Source organism: Saccostrea cucullata, unplaced genomic scaffold (genome assembly GCF_032062105.1).
Source record: "Saccostrea cucullata isolate Sc308-1 unplaced genomic scaffold, CSIRO_AGI_Scuc_v1 ctg4545, whole genome shotgun sequence".
NCBI classification, from domain to species: Eukaryota; Metazoa; Mollusca; class Bivalvia; order Ostreida; family Ostreidae; genus Saccostrea; species Saccostrea cuccullata.
Genome location: NW_026937134.1, coordinates 45593 through 67500, shown reverse-complemented (window position 1 = coordinate 67500; position 21908 = coordinate 45593).

Below are 21908 nucleotides of genomic sequence, written 5' to 3'. Positions count from 1 at the left end.
TCAATGCTGATTTTGGTGCTTCCTATGCTTGCTGATTTTGATGCTTCCTTTGCTTGCTGATTTTGATGCTAGTTATCCTTATCCTGATCCTGGTTTGATCCTTATCCTGATGCTGGTTTGAAACTAGGTCAATGCAAGTAATGCTACCGAAAGTAGGATTATCCTGCCGGAAGTAGATAATTCAAAAACAGCATCGCTATTTTAAGCCATTAAAATTAATTTTGGGGGTAATTTTTATTTGTAATTTGTATTAAATGACCTTCCTTAATCTGTTTTCACTTTGGTCAATGCTAGTTCTATCCTTTGCTTGCTGATGCTGATCCAAGTAATGCTGTTTTTTTAAATGCTGATGCTAGTTCTATCATGATCCTGCTTATGCTGATCCTGATGCTGGTTTATGTAACAAAATTAGTTCCCTGCACTGTAAAATACTTAATATTTGTAAATGTTTTACTAATTCTTAGTGTATATGAAACGTATTTTCAATTTTTCACCGAAAAACATTCATTAGACAGCAAAATATACACAATGTCTCAATAATTTTCAAACAGCCCTTGTATGTAAATTGATTATCTATCCGAAAAATAAGAAAGTATACCGGGCCTCTTTGAAGGAAATGTCTTAGACATGTAGAATAAGAAAAGATCATATGCATGTAAGGGGAGATTTTTTTTAATGAAAAATTTGATATAAAATAATTTGAATCGTTGAGAGACAAAAAAAAACATGTGGCAAAATTATTACTTCAATTCTCTGCTTTCAGGTAATCAAACACTAGAGCTCTGTTTAGAGGGAGAAAACTCCTACAACCTTATATATAATATTCACATGCTCAAAATTAATTTCTTCATCCCAGTTAGAGAAGGCATGTGAAACAAATCATTCAGTAAAAACTCTCACACCAATAAAAGTGATATACTAGCTACAGAATAAGATCATATTAAGACTTGATTATGGCAATGTGCTTCTCTATGGAATTACAGAGACCAATATATCACGGCTACAGAGGGTTCAAAATGCAGAGGCGAGGATTGTTACCCAAACTAAGAACCATGAACATATCTCTGAAGTCTTTATATCTCTTCATTGGCTACCAGTTAAATTAAGAACATATTACAAGATCCTTTTATACACTTGCAAAACACTCTAGGATACTTCATGATCACACTTAAAGGAACTTGTAATAGTCTATAAACCGTCGAGGACACTACGCTCTGGTGACTCAAAACAACTTGTTAAACCTCGTGTAGTCACAGAGAAATATGGAACTCGTCGATTCGACCATGCAGCAGCAACTTTGTGGAATGGTTTACCGGACGCTCTCCGTTTTCAGACGTCACTTTTAATTTTTAAACGGGATCTTCAGACTCATCTCTTTAAAATGCATACAACGTGTAATTTTAATTTGGACACATTATCATGATTTATTATCCTTGTACTACTTGCATTGGCACAACCTGTATTTTATGAATTTTTAAAGTTGATATTAAGTTGATTCTATTTTTGCACTTTATAATTTTAGATTACTTTTATGCTTGTAATCATCTTGTACTATAACTTTTAGGTTTTATGAACATTTTGTTGTTTTTAAGTACTTGTATATTAGTCATTTTTTTATTGTCTGTTCAGAGGTGATGTTTTCTTAAAACTATTCAATACTATCAAGTTATTTGTCTTACTTAAAAAGATTCCCCACTGTGGGCCCACAAAAAACTTTAACCCATTCATATATCCAACGTTGCTGTAATATAATAATAGGATTTTGCCCATTCATATATCCAACAGTGACACAGTACAATAGCCTACTTATCGAACACACCTTTGATTCATGGACTAGTGAACACGAAACAACATGGCCTGATGTCATTTCAAACGTTTTCATTGCACGTAACAGTCAAGAAATCAGACGAAGAATATTTTAAAATCCAAAGTAAATTTACAGAGGTTCAGATAATGTTTTGAATCCTTTTGACCTGAAAGCAGAAGAAAACTGCAAACTTTTGATAAAAGGTTGGGAATTCATCATTTGATTTTATAAGATAATGATTTGATGAGAAAAAGTGTTTGATTCTTATAGAGTTTTGTTTGGACAATACTTCTAGTAGTGCTTAAACAGAGAAAAAGATTGCCTGAGTTATCCAGAACCTGCTTTAAAAATATTCAATATCAAGACCTGCAAGAAAAACACTGTCGAAAAAAAAGATGGGCTGTCAATTAATCAAATTACTGTGAAAAGTACACAGGTAAATTATGAGTAATATATGAGAACAGAGAGGAATCTAGGATAATCTGAGGGGATTTGCTGATAAAGGACCCCTAAAAAATTCAGCTACAGGAAGTGAGGTTGTTTAAGATTCAACTGACGGTGAAACGTGTCAAAAAGTGATGCTTTCAAAATTTAAACATATATGTAAAAATACCTATTTGATAGATATAAGATGTCTTATGGACAATTTTAAGAGTCTTAAAGCGTGCAAAATTAGGAGCATTGGAAGTGCACTTTTAAGGTCAAGATCTAGTAAATAGCTTGAGACTGATTTTTTGGTGCTAGATCCATTATGACGTCATAATCAATTTCAACTTTCTTTTTCCAGTACTTTACGGCTTTAGCAGAATTATGAAGAAAATGAGGTATTTTCATGTCATTCAATTTGAAATCATATGAAAAGTAAACCGGATACCTATATTAAATTTGATATTGATTTAAAGAAAAGGCCATGAACATACTAATTACCGTTTTCTGAGAGACTGTAGGCAATCTGTATACATTTCCTTTGCCGAATCATAAAAAAACTCCCATATTCATGACTGGTTTTCTTAATTTTTCATTGAAAATGACAGTTTAAAATACAGTTTTTCATCTTGTTTACGCACAAGTTATGCCCCGAAACACCTAATTTGACCAAGCTAAAGTTGTAAAGCATTAATAAAGGAATTTATTTCTCAAGTTTGATAAATCTGTAGGCACCTTTCATTTACTAGATCTTGACCTTAACACGAATCTAATGATTTGATAAATACAAAGTAAATAATTCCGTGTGTGTTGAAAATTAATTCTAATACTGTGAAAAATTCTTAGTGCTGATCATTCATGTTCAACGGAAATACATTTTAAAAATCTTTGATGTCGTTTCTTCATTGCTTAATTATGTTTATGCACCTCATCTGGTTACCCATACCGAAAAAAAGTTATAACTAAGTTATAACTAAAGTATAACTTAGTTATGCCTAGGCTCTGAGGTACATAAAAGTTATAACTAAAATAACTGAAATGTTACTTTTTTGAACTTTTCCACTTTCATGTATAATTAAAACATAACTTTTCTGGACTTTGTCATTTTCATGTATAACTAAAATGTAACTTTTGTTGTCTTAGCCATTTTCAAGAATAATAAGTATAAATGTACAGATTTTGGGGGTTCATGGATACTACTTGACACTCTTTTTTTTTTAAATGAACAAACTTAAGTGTTACTTTAAATGAATTTTGATCATGTTACGTTTTTTTTCTTTCAAACACTGTAGCACATAACTTTGTCAATAATTCTATTGCTAATCAGATGGAAAATTCAATAGGTATGTATAGATATTTTTTTTAGAAAAAAGGAGGGGGGTCTTAGACAATATATTATTGTTTACTATCAATGATTTTTCATTCATTGCAGTCCACAGTTATGTCAAGTAATGAAGTTCAACAGAAGGGATGTGAAATAAAAACTTGTAATTTACATCTGAATTTATTTGGGTATCTCCCTCTCTCTCTGCCATGTGTGTGTGTGTGTAATGAACATTATTGTCTAATCAATATTTGTCCTGCAAATTTCATCTTAAGTTGGGAATAATCTCTCCTTCTCTCTCTCTCTAAAATTACGCATTATTGAGACCAGCTAGGTCCCTGTTGAGACTTATAATCTTTGTCTTGTAAATTTTGCAGGTACATCTGAACTTTGGAATAAATTCCGTCATTCTGAGGAAATATAGATGAACTGCAAGAGATGTAAAGAGTAAAATGTTGTTATCTCATGAAGCCATGTAAATTTTGCACGGAGTTTTCTTCGTGTGCAAAACCGTGTACATGTGTGTATCTTCCCTGTGATACGGGTGTTTACACTAGGTGAACTTTGTGACCAACACTTTCGTAAATTTAAGCTTGTGGTATTACGCAATGGTACAATTGTGCACAGATTGTTTGAAATCTGAAGTAAATCAGTTGTAATGTGGGTGGCTAGAAATATAAAGAACAACAAAGAGACATATTCAAGTATATTAGGATGTTGGAAATTCGCAGATATGTTAAAGTTACAACTAAAAATTCTACTTATATGTCTTATTGACGTCTAAGGAATGCATTATGATAGCAAAAGTTTTATCCATGACTTTTCCCATTTATTAGTGTTACATCTTATAAAAAAGTGTTAATTAGCCGAATTCTGATCCATGTGCTGCCTTAACAAACACGCGTTAAGACTGCCAATTATTCTAAGATATAAGCAGAAGACTAGTGCATGTGGATTTAATTATTTTCTTGATTAAAAAAACCCAGTTATAATAGTTATTTTCACAAATACACAAATATTAAATTCAGAATGGCGGCACCGTAAAAAATGTCCGTTTGTTGATAAATTCAAAATTTTAACACCAACTGGCTTTTTAATATTAAAGTAAAGTTTTAAATCACACAATCATGTTAATTTGGATTTAAAATAAATTAATTAGGAATTATTTATTTAGTTTTTTCTCAACACGTGAATTTTCTGTGGTATTTGATTGGTCAACAACAAAGCGCGGATTTTTTCATGGACGATTTAAATGTTTGGATGTTGAAAGTGTTGATGGAAAAATGGAGATAAACCAGTTGGTAAGGCGATATTTTTGTTAACATTTTAATGATTTCGGTAAAAAATACTAAGTACCTCTGGAATGACATTACAAAAAGAAGAAATATTTGGAATGAACAAAATTCTAGGCGTGTGAATCTAGTATTTCTTGTTTGTTTTGATTGGTATGTCGAATGACAAAGACTTAAGCAAAGAAATTAAAAGTATTTTAAATACATATTATTTTCTCAGCATTTAAAATATTGATAAACTATGCTGTTCTTTGTCACATCTATTCCTTAAATAGTTTTAAGATTCCTTGAACTGTTATAATTATGTGAAGCCTTATAAATATCGACATGATTATAACATAATCTAGCAGCAACGGAAATGTAATGGAATGAGTAATTTAAGATTAATTTTCTATTTTTTTTTTATTAATGCAGCATATTGGTATATGCTTTTTCCATGAGCATCTCACTCCTGTGCTGGCCTGGAGTGAAATTCTTCAAAAAATATTATGTGCTTAAGGTAAGTAAATATTTATTTTCATTTCAAAATTCAATAAATCTATCAATCTAAAACTAATTTTGTTAGTATATATCTTTAATTTGTCTTGTTTTCCATCTTATGGATGAATTAATGAAATTGAATGAATTGATATTAAAGAGTGGTTTCAATTTGATATGCAGATTAGGGCTAGAAATAAACAATCTAAATATCTAAATTTTGAACCTTTACAATTTTTTTGCAGAATTGAAGAAAATTGATTTGATGCAAGCATATTTCAACAAAAAGTTACCAGTCACACTGCCTGCCAGCCAAGACGTCTGACCAGCTTGGTCCCTAAATGAGGGACACAGACCACCAGCCAAGTCCCTCGGCCAGCTCAGCTGACTACCAGTGCGGCCTGTCAGGGATGGCCAAGTCCAACAACTAGTTTGGCTGACTACCAGTACTGCATGAAAATTTGGCTTTACAAAACATGTAAAGATAATGTAAATTTATTATTTACAATGCCTTTAATTAGTTTTTCTGAAAAAAAAGTCAAAGTTGGAAAAGGTAACCTTTACATCAACTTTACATGCACTTAAATATGATGTTATGTCCCACATTGTCTTGACTTTACAAAAAAGTTAATATTTACAACCAGTAAACACCGTATTTAGGAGAAATAAAATCTAATAATTACAAATCTTAAATTTAATTAAGTACCGTCTTTAATTACCTCAAAGGTTAATTTCTGTTAACCATTCTAGTTAATGAAGCCTTATACAAATTATAAATATGTTTTTTATTCCAAGTTGATACTGCGGAAGTCTGGACAACATAATTAATATATACAAAGTAAAAAAAGTTGACTTTAACTTTGTTTATTACAATTCAAAATATTTTTTTTTACAAACATAAGATCAAAAACATCAAGATTCTTGACAGTATATGTTGCCCACATCCTATCCTGCAAATCACATACATATAAATAATATCCAACACAGAGTACATTTATCAAAAATGTTTTTCGTACGTGACATGTTTTTAAATAAAACCAACTGTACATTCTTGAATTTAACGTTGTGAATCAGCATAAAACTACTATGTTCCTCTTTCTTGTGGATATTGGTTTCAGTGGAAATCAATAACTGTCAAAATGTTTTTGTCACGTCTCCCTTTTCAGATTCCAAAACTTTTTTTCCCAAGTAGGCATTCTTCTAATGTTTTTCCTAAAAAAAAAAATCTTTAAGTATATTTTCAGTGCTATGCATATGTATGAATATTTTCAAAGGCATCTCTAATCAGAATTCACAATACCATGATTGATAAAATTAAAAGCAATACACAACCTAATTAGGGACATATGATACAAACAAATATTTTCTTTCGAAAAGACTTGATATCATGTCTCAAGTTAAGAAAAGTTGATAATTCTTAGAATTTTTTCTCCGAAAAACTGGAAAATGAAATACAATTGGGAAATAGTAGTAATATTTCAATAAAATAACAAATACGGATATAGCACACTCAGTACAGGTTTAAATATGAAAATAAATTTTAGAATATATTATATTGGTACCTAAAGTGTAATATAATCTTTAGAAAAGTGTACTAAGCGAGCTGAATTTTATCAGGAAATGCAAAATGGTAAAAATTAGTCTATATGATATTGATGAATTTTTGTCATTTTGTTATTCTTCCTAAAAATCCCCTGGCTTGGTATATTTTTCTAACGTTTATATTGCACTTTTAGTACCAAGATAACATATTTTGAAAGTTTTTTTTTTCACCTGTAAACCTTTTCTTAGTAGTTCTCGTTATACACTGCTCGAAAAATAGCTTTACAAAACTTGACTTCGAATTTAAATTTAATAAAAGGTATATGGAAAATCAAGGTGAACTTTGTCTTAATCTTAATTCAAGTAAAGGTATAAAGATCAACTTTACGAAACCAAAATGTGCATAAAGGCGACCTTTACTCTTTACAACAATTGTAAATTTTATATTTAATTTAAACAAAAGTTGATTGAAATGTTTCAACTTAGTATTTTTTCTTGTTAAGATTTTGGCTATGTATTCTTTATCTTTTTATGAATTCTTGAAATGATGCAATCCTTATGGACCTCGATTTCACAATTTCTCTCTGTATACATACTAGTATATATGAGGAGTTCCCTTTTCATGCATTAATGACTTAAAGATATCATTATATCACGTGTCGGTTTTTCCCAAAAGAAGGGGATTCAATGACATATTGAATACTTCATCTCCTCTCTTCCCAACCCACAATGAACCTACCCCCTCACAAAATCCCACATTAAAAGGAAAGTCTAGGCGATGCTGATCTGCAAATCTTGTGTAAAAATATTTACATTTGCAAATGGTTAACTCGTCTTAACTAAAATATTCACTCAGGAGGATCGTGATTTTTCCTATATGAGGGATTGAAATTCCTGTGAAGTGGCCATAAAGCAGATTTTTATTTATAAAAAGAAAATATGTAAGAAAATACATATAGCTAGATAAAGGAGTTTTTTGCGATTCATCTTACTCTTACATGTACTTATGCGAGGTCACTCATTCAAAGTTTTTTGGTATGAAGTCTTCTCCGCTTTTAAATAACCCATTTGAGATCGTAGTAATGGAGACAGGAAGCACAACAAAACAAACTCATTTTTCCAAGAATATAATGTGTTCAGGAAACATTTAATATAATTATGTATATACCAATGACATTTTTTAAAATGTATCTACATGTATACATAATAACGTAAATCATACATTGTAATTAAACAAACATAGTAAACAAAATCCATTGAATAAAAATCAAAATATACAACAACAGGTAAAAGTTAAGCCTATTTTGTAAACCTAAACATAACAAAAATAAAAAAAAATACTCCTTAATCTTAGTACAAACATACACAAACTCCCAGAATGTACCCCTTTAGAATGTAAATTTTGGCGAAATAAGCATGTTGGTAAAAAAATTGTTTAAAAATGAATGATTGTGCAAAAGAATTTGCTTTATGTGTCCAGCTTCAAAAAATCAAATGTATGTGCTCGACTTCACAAAATGGTGTCAAAAATGTTTAAAATGAATGATTGTGCAAAAGAATTTGCTTTATGTGTCCAGCTTCAAAAAATCAAATGTATGTGCTCGACTTCACAAAGTGGTGTCAAAAATGTTCAAAAATGAATGATCGTGCAAAAGAATGTACTTTATGTGTCCAGCTCCACACATCTAAATGTATGTGCTCGACTTCACAAAGTGGTGTCAAAAATGTTTAAAAATTGAATGATTGTGCAAAAGAATGTACTTTATGTGTCCAGCTCCACACATCTAAATGTATGTGCTCGACTTCACAAAGTGGTGTCAAAAATGTTTAAAAATTGAATGATTATGCAAAAGAATGTACTTTATGTGTCAAGCTCCAAACATCGAAATGTATGTGCTCGATTTCACAAAGTGGTGTCAAAAATGTTTAAAAATTGAATGATTATGCAAAAGAATGTGCTTTACGTGTCCTGCTCCACGCATTGAAATGTATGTGCTCGACTTCACAGAGGTGGTGTCAAAAATGTTTAAAAATTGAATGATTGTGCAAAAGAATGTGCTTTATGTGTCCAGCTCCACACATCAAAATGTATTTGCTCGACTTCACAAAGTGGTGTCAAAAATGATTAAAAAATAATGATCGTGCAACAAAATGTGCTTTAATTGATATTGAAGATGAATCAGTTTGTTTTATAGACTGGCAATCCTTAGTTTGAGAAAAAATCTAATCAGTACATTTACCACTTCCTCTCTGAATGAATGCTTTTTCAATGTTACGGTTAATCAAAGATGAGAAATTCTAAAATACTTGTGCAAAACCTCGCTTGTGTAATTTGTCCTTCATGAAAAATTAGTCTGTACGCAGCACAGTTAAGGTTACAAAAAGAAGGCGGAGCCTAATTTGTACGGGAAAACTTGACTATGACATCATACACAATATACGTCATACAACATTTCTTTAAAATACCACAAAATGAGTTTATCTGCTTATTTAACCAGTAAGAAATCATCAAACTACATAAAAACTTACTACAGCGTGTTGTTTTGTCGTTATTAGTCCCCTACCGGTGAAACCGGGGGACTATAGGTTTCCTCTGCGTCTGTCCGTCCGTCCGTCCGTCTGTCCGTCCCCGTCAGTCTGTCCCACTTGGTTTTTTGCACTTTTTTTCTAAACGCTTGCAGCTATTGAGCTGAATTTTAATACATGAGTGTATCTTAATGAGTTACAGATCAAGTTCGAATTTCGTTTTGCTTCATTGATTTTTGACAGAATTATGGCATTTTGAATACTTTTCATTTCCACTTGGTTTTCCGCACTTTTGTTCTAAACGCTTGCAGCTATTGAGCTGAATTTTAATACATGAGTGTATCTTAATGAGTTACAGATCAAGTTCGAATTTCGTTTTGCTTCATTGATTTTTGACAGAATTATGGCATTTTGAATACTTTTCATTTCCACTCGGTTTTCCGCACTTTTGTTCTAAACGCTTGCAGCTATTGAGCTGAATTTTGGTACATGAGTGTATCTTAATGAGTTACAGATCAAGTTCGAATTTCGTTTCGCTTCATTGATTTTTGACAGAATTATGGCATTTTGAATATTTTTCATTTCCACTTGGTTTTCCGCACTTTTGTTCTAAACGCTTGCAGCTATTGAGCTGAATTTTGGTACATGAGTGTATCTTAATAAGTTACAGATCAAGTTCGAATTTCGTTTCGCTTCATTGATTTTTGACAGAATTATGGCATTTTGAATATTTTTCATAATCTCTTAATTAAGACCAGGTTCGAACTGCGCTAACTTCCGATTGTCGACAAAAATATGAAGCGAGGAAAGGACGATGGATAAATGAGTTGAATTGTCGTCTCAATGTTTGTTATTTTATTAGATTTAAGGCATTTGCAACTTAAAAATCTTTCAGTTTAACCTTGGACATGACTTTTGCACATTAAATCAAAGTACTGAAAGTACTGAAAAGCGGTTAGCATGCTTTCATGGAATTTGACTGTACAGTGTAGACTAACAAAAAATGCATTCAGTGATGATATTAAAGTAAGCATGCATATTTTTGTCCAATGTCATCAGCGAAGAAGCAAACACAATGAATTTTGTAGTACTCAACTAAATGGAAAAACCAATAACATCCCAGACTGATGTCACAAATGTATGTTTCAAAATATCAACCTGAGATTTTCAGTTTGAAAGACAGGAAGTTCAATTTCAAAAATGTCTTCCTAATTGTCTCCATTGGTGGCGTCCAAATGTGCTCAGAACGAAAAAAAATATGTTGATGTTGCAAATTTAATTGTCTTTTATGCTCTATTGACTCTGAAATTAGGTAACTGTAAAGCCTACTCAAAAAGAAAATAAAACAAGTAGAGCTTTTCAAAAAAGCTTACTGTCTTTAGCAACAATTTTAAATAGTAAACAGATTTATACTTCTTTTGAATTTCTTGATTTTGTATTTCTAAATAAGCTTTTTACGGGCATTAGCCCTACCACGGTTGTCGCTCGGTCATCTCCGTAAACGTTGACTGGCCGAGAGCTTTCGGCAAACCTCGGCTAATTCCCATTCAATCTTCAAACAAGAAAGGGGAAAAGAATAATAACAAATTGTAAAGCCTGCAAGCAATAACTATCAAATCTTATTTATAATGAAATTAAAGAGACCTTTTTATTTATCGCTATAAAACACTTTTATCACTACAAAACAGTAAAAACGCTATGTTATTCAGAATTAATTACTGCTGATTTTGTTGTTCGTTTTGTCATTTTTTAAAGATTGGAATTGTACGAAAAATATCATCAGAAAGTTATCTTCCTTGCCTTGAACAGCGTTTCAACCAATGAAATAATTGAAAATTTTCTCATCATGCAATTTCTACCAATCACAAAAGAGAGGAAGTGCATAGTCCGACGACTGTGAAAAAAACTTCAACTATACAATACCGTCTTCCAAGGAAGACGGTAATGATAATTCAAATTCTTAAGATTAATTTATTTGGAGTTCTGTACATAGATCTTTAGCTGGCTAGTCTGAGAAAAACGGATGGACGAGCAGAGAATATGTAAATTAATCTTATTTCAGAGGGCTTCAGTTTCGTATGCTCACTGCGGGTCAGAAGGTGTGACCTGTTATTGGGGATGCTTACTTTTCCTAGGCACCGGAACTTTCAAGGATCCGTTTTTCATTTGAGACCGATCACTTTTCATTCTGTATTTTGATACAGATACTGAGTACATCTGTTTATTATATACTGGGCAGAATAAATTAGGGATTATATTTTTACACAAGAATAATTTTTTCATACCCATGAATTTATGTGACAACAAGGTTTAAGTAGTTTTAACAACATGTCATTAACATGATTCGATACATAAGTCACACGTGTTTTTTGAGTTTTGGGTCATATTGGTCAAGAAAGTACGTTGCGTTAAAAAAGTAAGTGGAAAAATAAAGGCATAAAAGTATCAAAGAGGGTTTTCTTAAGTGAACATGAGGAAATTTCAGTATTTCTGGCCAGAACTGGTGAAAAGACAATATTAGGAGGCATATGAGTATGGACGAACTCTCCATGGCAGCATGGATGCAGAGATGCATTCAGTTTTTTTTATACTAGTACATGAAGAAAGCTTTATGTACTTGTATATAAATTTTTCTTCATGTACTAGTATTACTTAATTTAATTGAAGGGATAGCTAAATATTTTGGCAAGGAAAATGAAACTTGATCGAGAGATTCTCCGATGTTTTGCAGTCTGTAATAACTTTCAACCCCTTAACCAGTAATTAACCCGTCCTTTCTGTGCCAGTAGCATAATTCGATCAAATATTTATTGTTCATGAGGGGTGAGTTATAATTAATCAAAGGCACCTGAATTTTTATAAGTAAGTCTCTAAATTAGCCAAATATCGAAACATTCTACCTCTCTAGGTACAGTTTAGATACACAAGGTGTGCAACGCCATTTTGACTCCCTGTTCAATTCAGGCTTTATTTTAACACATAAATCGGATATGCCTGCTGGTTTTCGTGTAGCATTGGGTTCAAATATGATATTTCTCGCTATATATTTCTTCCTTAAGTTTATAATGTTATCAGCTAAACTTCATGCTGACTTCAAATTTTGTCACAGGGCCCGATCGCCATCAGCTGACGTCACGGAAATTTAATCTCGACACCAAATGCTCCTATACATAAAATTTTAAAATACAACAATAAATTTATTTCATTGACAAACAAAATCAGATAAAAATTAAAAACCGAAAGATTATGTTGTTTTGATAGTCTTGATTTTATTTAACATATGTTATATGTGTTAGAAACAAATCATTGGTAGAGGCTTTGTTGAAGTGTCTGTTGTCGATAGGTAGCGCCTTATGGAGGTTTCCGGTTGCCGACACATGCCATATAGCGGCTAGCGAAGCTAACCGCTTAAAAATGACATCCTGAAGAAAAAGGGGAACCCGGTAGGGGACATGTATTGCTTATGCAATACTCTCAGAATGCTTGTTTAAATTCCACATACAGTGCTGCTATCCTATAAAATGACAATTCTATCCTATCCTATCGTGAATCCTGCATCCACAATCCTATCCTGTGATTTCAGTCTAATCCTATCCTATCCTATCCTGCAACTCTCAGTTTTTTAATATTTAGGAATTAATTTGACAAAACGAAAAAAAAAAGAATAACCAGAAAAAAAAATCAGATATAGTTATGGTATTTGTTTAAATGTTATGTATTTTAATGGAGAAAAATAATCAAGATCGGCATTCCATAATTCCCGACTCACCGCACAAATTAAATTTACGATTATCACAAGTTTGGCTTTCAAGAAAGCCTGAAATGTCATCTCTTTGGTATCAATAATGTCAAAGAAATAAAACAGAAAGGGAAATATTTTAATGCAATGAATATATGGATTATTTCACCTGAAGTTCCCAAATGACTTATTCAGCAAACCCCACAGTAAAATACGCAGTTTCTTTTGGCCGCAGTATATATATGGAAAGCATGGACGTCTGCTAGAGCACCCAAGGCGAGTTTTGGTGAAATTTCATTCTAGGGGTCTTTGTGCTTCTGGATGTTTACAATTTACTTAAATTCAAATACTTTCCTTGAACTATATTTCCTTAACACAATACGGAATTATCAACAATAACTATCATTCATTTAAAAGCAGCTAGTCAATAAAGTTTGACAGGAATTAATTTAATAAATCCAATTACAGACTAGAAAATTAACATAATTTTGCAGAATCTAATTGTAAGCTTGTTCTTTTGTGCGAGAACCAGTTTTCCCTTCGCGTCAACAAATCTATATATAAAAATCACGTCATTATCAATTCTCCTTGTGTGGCTTACCAATTTTATAAGGCATAGTATTGAGGATCAATATATATATATATATATACGACACACCGAACCTATTGATATTTATAAGCATCGTACTTCTTTTTCTAAATTATCCTTGGCTTTGAAATAGGCCTAAACCGAAAGTAGATCACACACTCCTAAGCTAGTTCTTCTAAAAGAAAACCAGTTTACAGGCTACTTGGAACTCTGTAAAACATCGAGGACTCCCGAAAGATTAATGGAGGCTTACACTAGGTCTTCACTTCCGGCATACAATCTTAATGTGTCATCTCCCGAGGGAGATGACAATTACCATGTTAAAAATTAATGTAAACAAACAGATCGTAATTAAACGTGGGGAAGTACTGATTTTGCGAACATATGTAAAGAAATTGGGCTTCCAGAAGAATTAAAGAAAAAATATAATTAGTGTTTTAATTTTCCTACTAACAATGATCGGGAGACCCGGGATCGCGACTTCCGTCCGGCGTTTTATAATTATTTTTTTTTAAAAATCATAGGCCTATACGGTCATAATGTTAAAGTATATGTTTCATTTAATATTGTATTTTTTCCTTAACTGAGCACTATGAATAACATGCATGTACATGTATAGTCTAACTTTGCCAGTATAACAGGTTTTCTGTATGCAATTCTAAAAAAAAGAAGATATGACTAGACGATAAACCAAACAGACAAGTCAAAATGTAGATCTAGAATATCTTGTGTATCACATATTAAACATTTTAAATGTGAAATTGTTATGATTTTTTTTTAAATTTAGATTCATAATTTATTCTTATTTAAAATTTCAGTTCATCATCTGTTGTATGTGATAATTTACAAACATGCAAAATATATAGTTTCTAAATAAAATTCAAGATAATCGAAGGTAATCGAAAGGTTATTTTTTTTTATTTAACTTCAGTTTCTTCTCAGTTTATGGTGTGTGAGCTCAGTGCCGTACAAATGTATTTCAATTTCCAATTTTGTTTTACGTGTGAAAATTTAAGAGCCATTCTCTGTAATGACTTGAAATTTTATATAGGAGCTGTGGCACGCATAGTCTCAGAATTTCTCCAAACTCTCTATGATAAAAGTCTTTGACACCCTTAACTAAAATCAGGCAAAAATTGGTTGCTATGTGTTATAGTTACCATGGCAACATGTCTTAAAGTTCGAAAAATGGCATTTTTTAACATGTTCAGAGCCCCATAGTTAACATTTGTGGCAAAGCAAACAATAGTTAATGACTGTTTCCAAAAGTTGAAGGTCAGATGTCTCAAATGCATGATAAACATGTTTGGTAAATCAACTATTCCATGCGTTACTGTGGTAACAAAGTATTCAAAAGTAAAAAAAAAATATTCATTGAATTTTATTAAGTCATACACGGAAAAATAAAAAGCAATTATAGGATGAAATGTGACCAAATAATAGAAAAAAGAGCCTTGAAACACATACCAAGAAAAAAATATGATATTTCATTTTGGTTGGCAATGGTTGCCAAGGTTTTTATGCCCCAGAGAGCCTTCAAAGTAACACTATGTATGTTTAAATATGATCCTATTTTTTAAGAAAAGCACATTTCCTCATAACTAATGATCAATTTTATAAGATTTTGGTGTGCTCCAAATTTTTCCATTTGAAAAAATTCAGATTAGATTCTATAAATAGAGCGTTGCTATGGAAATAAGCAGAAAATATATGCTTAAAAACCTGAAAAATATTTTGTTTTCTTGGATACGTACCTTTAAATATAGATTCCCAAAACTTTTATGGTTGATATTTATTAACAGCTAATTTGACTTTTAATTTTGCCTATCATCCAATCTCTAAGTGGATGCAAGAAGTTGGCCCACAGCGTTTAATACTGATATAAAGTTCACAAAATCGAACATTTTCCCTTCTTGGTAACCATAGCAACAGTGTTGTTTTATTCATCAAATTTTATCAATATATGATATTCAACTTCAGTTTTAACAGATTAGTACTATTCAAGCTGAGTCCTTTAATTTGTTTCTTGATTAAATGGCAATTTAATTCTTAATGCAGCGGAAAATAATTCACTTTTAAGCACTGGTACTTTGCTTCCATGGTAACACTACAAAGTAGCAATTATACCCAATTTTTCTTATGGTTTTGGTTTTGAAAGGTCCTAAGGATGCATATTTGCCAGTCTTGAATTTTCATGTTTTTCCTCAAGAGAGTAGCATTAACCCAATCTTAGTTACTGGTTTTGCATGGTAACACTGTGTTACCATGGTAACCATTAAAGTTATTTATAGAATGATATTGCTTATATTTATATACTTAAGGTCAAACATTTTCATTGTTTTTCTTAAGTCGTTGATTGAGTTTAACCATGTAACACCTACCATTAGTGAATACGGAGTGTTTTTCAGCATATTTTAGCATTTCAAATGTATCCTTGGTTACCACTTAGAGATATATTCTAAACAGTTTCTACAGTATAAGTGACATCAAGGTGTCATGTTTTTGTGAGAATGGTTTGTTTGCTTTTTCTAATTTTTATTAAGCCACAGTCAAGATTTAAAGTGGCTGAAAATCTGGATTTTTCAAACTTTTCCGGCTGTTGCCATAGCAACCGAGACACTTAGCAACAAATTTTTGTGTGATATTTGTTTTTGGTGTCAAGTACTAAGCATGGGTGAAGATTCATCAAAATCGGTGACCATGTGTGGCAACGAAGTTTAAGTGGTTACAGAGAATGGCTATTAACAATTGATGTTTAATAGAATATATTTTCTAAATTGTTATTGTCTGACAGATTGACAGTAATAAATACTGTAGTGAGGTCACACATGTTCCTTAGATCTTATAAAACATGCATAAGAAATTAAGAATTCACAGTCAATTTACTATAGGATTAAACGTTCTTTTTTCAGAATTCATCGATGTGTAAACTCGGCCTTTTTACTCACAAACTGAATAAAAGTGCGAAGCACTTTTATGTAAAGTTTGTGAGTAAAAAGGCAGAGTTTACACATCGATAAATTCTGAAAAAAAGAACGTTTAACTCTTATAATTCCAATATTACGATTTTTTTTAATTGTTTAAATTATTTCTCTTTGAGGCCGCCATACAATCCGTTATTTTGTACGGCGCAGGAATACTTTATGCCGCAAAGAAACGTATACAGGATGAATATTGATAAAATCCAACTTTATTTGTCAAAACAATCTATAAATTAAACTTATAAAACTCATTCAATGTTGTTCAAGTCAACAAATATCGTAAATACGCGAATTAATTCTCCAAAATGAAACGTCCTTGAATTCGCCATGTTGACGTCATGACGAAAGTTGAATACCGACGACGTCCTCGATTTGCTCTGGTTCGTTCAAAGATTTAGGGAGAATATGAGATCTGTAGGATGTAAATATATGATTTGATGCTGAAAAGGCAAGATTCTGAGGTACGTTTCTTTTCCCTATCACATTACGATACCAACTGAGTTGATATGGAACGTCGAGAAAATGAGAGCATGATCAGCGATTTCAAAATATTTCACACTTGTGATCCGACAATGACATAAACATAATATTCCCGTCTGTCAGTCCTGTTTATCTCTTTTTCATTCATTAATTCATTTTTTATAAGTTTCTTGTAGGCTAATCATATTTTAGCTAAAACAGACTAGAATTATCTGTTTTCATTGTTTTTACAACAGTCAAGAAAGTAGTTCTAGGTTGAAAAATTCATCGATGTGTAAACTTTTTCTTGAATTTGTTCTCGTCCAATCAAAACACAAGGAATCGATAAATAAAATTAAGATTGGAATTATAGTATTTTTAACTCATTCAGTCATTCTTGAGTAAACCAGTGTTACGTATTTTGAAGTCACTCTTTTTCTAAATTTATAATTTTAATTGTTAAGTTAATATTCTAGTAACCCCAGTCACTCGTTCTATTTTTAGAATAGTTTGTTTACACCCGGTCACTCATTAGGAGTGACGGTCCTTTGTTTATACCCAATCACTCCTTAGGAGTGATGGTCATTTAGTATATGTACGGGTACTTATTCGATACGGGGACGCAGTTTTGATATAGTTGTGCTGGGATATACTTCGCTCAAATATTGTTTCAGGATTAATTATACAGTGTTTATTGTGTTGATTTTGGATTATTTTTGACTATGATTATGTGTAAATAAAACTTAAACCGATACTGACTTTTGATTTTCAAGGAGAGAGTAAATCGCCGGGGGCGATTAAATACCTGGATTACGCATTGAGCGTTTACTTATATTTTACATATTATTGCTACCTGCAATAAAAATGGATTAATTAATTTATCTGACAATTGCTCGGACGTTACAGCTGGTGGCAGCCAGTGGGATATTATAATTCCAGTGGGATTTAACAATTCCGGTTTGATTTATTTTTGTGATAATTCAGTGAATTTGTGAACTATGGATTTACCTAGAAACGTTTCGAACCAGAGACTGAGGTACATTTATGATTATGATGATTCAGGGAATAAAGTGCTCATCAGGATTGAACCATACGATTTGAGGAAAGAGTGCCCGAATTGTTACAATATGTTCATCAAAACAGAAAATCGGCATCGTTTGATAATCGAAAGTAAGGGGATTGTGAGCCATTTCTACCGATGTCCAGCATGTGCTTGCCGCATCAAAATTCACGTGTAACTTTATTAGATGTGATGTGAATAATGTAATTATTTTGTCAAACTGGATTTATTTGTGACTGGTGTTTTGGTGGCGAACATTGCGGTGATATTGACATTGCTATTTAAACAACCTGAGATATACAAGTTAGATATGGAAACTATACGGAGTGCGGAGACTCCAAGGGCCCCGCGAAGTTCAGTGCGAAGAAATTTGTTGACGGAGTTTGAGGAAGCGGAAACTCCAATTTGTCGTACACCCGACTTTGATTTATGTACTCCGGAAACGGAGGTACACTTGACACCCGAAGTCGAACGTCCTAAGGGATGGGGAAATTTGTTAAAATTCTGGATGTATTTGAGTTTACTGTGTGCTTCAGTGATAGCTGTGATTTACAAATTTTTCCCTGGCGAATTTTTGTGTTGGATTACTCGAGAATTCATATTCATGACAGGATCCATTCTGGGATGCATTGTGATAGGAAGTGTAATTTGGAAACTATGTGTCAACCGAGAACGCAACATAGAGGAATCCGGACAGCCAGTATCTAGTACTGTGCGAGGAAGTCGAACTCGACCGAGAACGAACAGGGAAAACACAGATTTTTCACATGTCACACCTACAGTCTCTAGTCAATCAGCGGATATTATTAATATTCCTGTGAAACGAGTATTTAAGGGAGATGGATTCACTATTTGGAGCGAGTTCATTCGATACTTTGAAAATGTGGCAAGTTTGAATCAGTGGTCAGAGCAGCGCATGAGACGCATTCTTTTAACAACTTTAAGGGATCAAGCTGAAGCGCTTGCTTATGGACTTCCGGAAAATACTTTGGGACAGTACAAGTCATTGAAAGAGGCATTAAATCAGAGATTTGGGCATACAGCACTTAAGGAGAGTTATATAGCTGAAGCTAAGCTACGCAGGAAACAGGACAAAGAAACATTCCGGGATTTTGGACAGGCCATTCAGGACTTGTATCGTCGTGCTTACCCCGAGAACAGAGAGTATGTAATGGAAAGCTCAATGAAAACATTCATGGATAATTGTAGCGATAATGACGACTTCCGCCTTGCAGTTAAGCGAACGCGCCCAAGAACTTTAGATGAAGGTGTTACAGCTGCTATGCAAGAAGAGTGCATACGCTTTACTGAAAATAAAAAGCCCCACGTGAAGAAAGAATACCAACCACAGGTGTACACAGTAACTGACAAACGGTACGTTGGTAACAAAACATCAACTAAAAATTTCGACTATACGGGGAAAAGATGTTTTAAGTGTAACTTGTCTCAGCATCTAATGAGAAATTGTCCAAAGAACAGGTTTCCTGAAAACAATGGCAACCATGATGTCGGTAAACCCGGAACAGGAAGTGTTAAATATTCCGGAGATGGAAGTCAGCGATTAAACTTGAATCGACCGAGGCAGTAGGCCATGCGTCGGTCACCGCATAAAACAGGCCTAATACAGCAAATTTACAGCGTCATGTTTCATGTTCTGAAACTCAAACAGATGTTGTAACGCACACAGATTTCGGAGTTAAAGCGGATGTGCAGAGTAAAATGACTAATGATCTAGTGATTGTCCACGGGGAATCTGGTATGAAAGTGAGCGGATTAGTGGAAGGCACTCCGTTAGACTGGAAAATCGACACAGGTGCGGTGAATACGTTTATCACAGAGGAAGCATATTATAGTATTCTTCCATTAGATAGACCTGTATTGGAGCTAGTGCGTAAGAAATTCAAAACTGCTGATGGAAGGGAGTTAAAAACCTTTGGAACTGCAAAAATGATTCTAACTTTCGGAGATATGAATGTCTATTTTCGCGTTTTCGTGGGAGTCGTACAGTGTAATTTGCTTGGACAAGATTTTATGACAAAATTTCAAGGGCAGTGGAATTATGATAACAATAGCCTAAGTTTGAGCTTGGGAACTGCCAGCTCAAGTGAGGAAATCAAACAAAGCTGCATAGTAGTGTCTGTGGAAAATAGCGTTATTCCCCCGAGGCATGAAGCTGTGTTAAAGTCAAAAGTGAATTCCAGGACTAATATCAAAGAAGGAATATTAGTTCCGATTAAACAATTTGTTCATAGTCATGGACTGACTATGGCGCATACTTTAGTGAAAGCACAAAATGGCGTTGTGTATGTGCGTGTATTTAATCCCGGGAACAGTGAAATTTGTGTGAAGACAAATACCGAAATTGCTTTATTAGCACCAGTGAGTTGTGTTTGTGATTCATTTCCATGGAATGATGTGTGTAATGTGCAAACCGGAAGTGTGTCGGATGAACTTCCGGATTTTCTATTTGAGGTGTTTCAACAAGGATGTGAAAACCTGTCAAAAGAACAAGCAATGGAATTCAAAAAGTTTTTACTAGGACGTAAATCTGTGTTTGCGGATCCTAAAATGCCCACGGAGCGCGCAAGAATAGGAGAACATCGTATCAACCTAAGTGATGACAGACCATTTAAAGATCGAGTGAGAAGAATTCCTATATTCAAGCGAGATATATTAGATGCTGAAATTGAAAAGTTGTTGAAACAAGGATTGATCGAGAAATCAAATAGCCCCTGGTCATCTCCACTTGTTTTGGTACAAAAGAAAGATAAATCACGGAGATTATGTGTAGATTATAGGCGACTGAATGCACAGACAATTAAGGATGCATACCCTATCCCGAGAATTGCCGATGATCTCGACTCATTAGCTGGATCGAGATGGTTTACCTCGCTGGATCTTAACATGGCTTACCACCAAATTCCAATGAGGGAAAGTGATAAAGAGAAAACGGCATTCGGAACCCCTCGCGCTGGATTATTTCAATACAAAGTGATGCCCTTTGTGCAATGCCCCTGCTACTTTCCAGAGAGTAATAGAACAAGCATTGTATGGATTACAGTGGCATATTGCAGTACTATATCTGGACGATATTATTGTATATAGTCGTGATTTTGAGGAACATTTGAGAAATCTAAGCCTTGTGTTTGATCGCTTAGAACGTACAAATTTAAAACTGAAAGCAAGCAAGTGTTACTTTTTCAGAAAAGAAGTAAATTTCCTAGGACATGTTGTTTCGGAACAAGGAATTATGACTGATCCCAGTAAGACAAAAGCCGTGCGAGAGTGGCAAGCTCCACAAAGTGTCACGGAACTACGAAGTTTTCTTGGATTTGTTTCATATTATAGACGTTTCATTAAAGATTTTGCTAAAATTGCAAAATGTCTGCATGAACTGACTAGTAAAAATATTCAATGGAACTGGACTGAAGAATGTGATGAAGCATTTCATTCGTTAAAGTCTAAGCTGCTGAGTGCTCCCATACTTGGTTACCCGGAAGTAAATGGAGGATCATTTATCTTGGACACAGACGCAAGTAATGAAGCAATAGGTGCAGTTTTATCACAAATTCAAGATGGACAAGAGAAAGTGATAGCATATGGAAGTAGAACATTATCAAGTGCGGAGAAAAATTATTGTGTTACGCGCAAGGAAATGCTAGCGCTTGTTTATTTTATCAAGCACT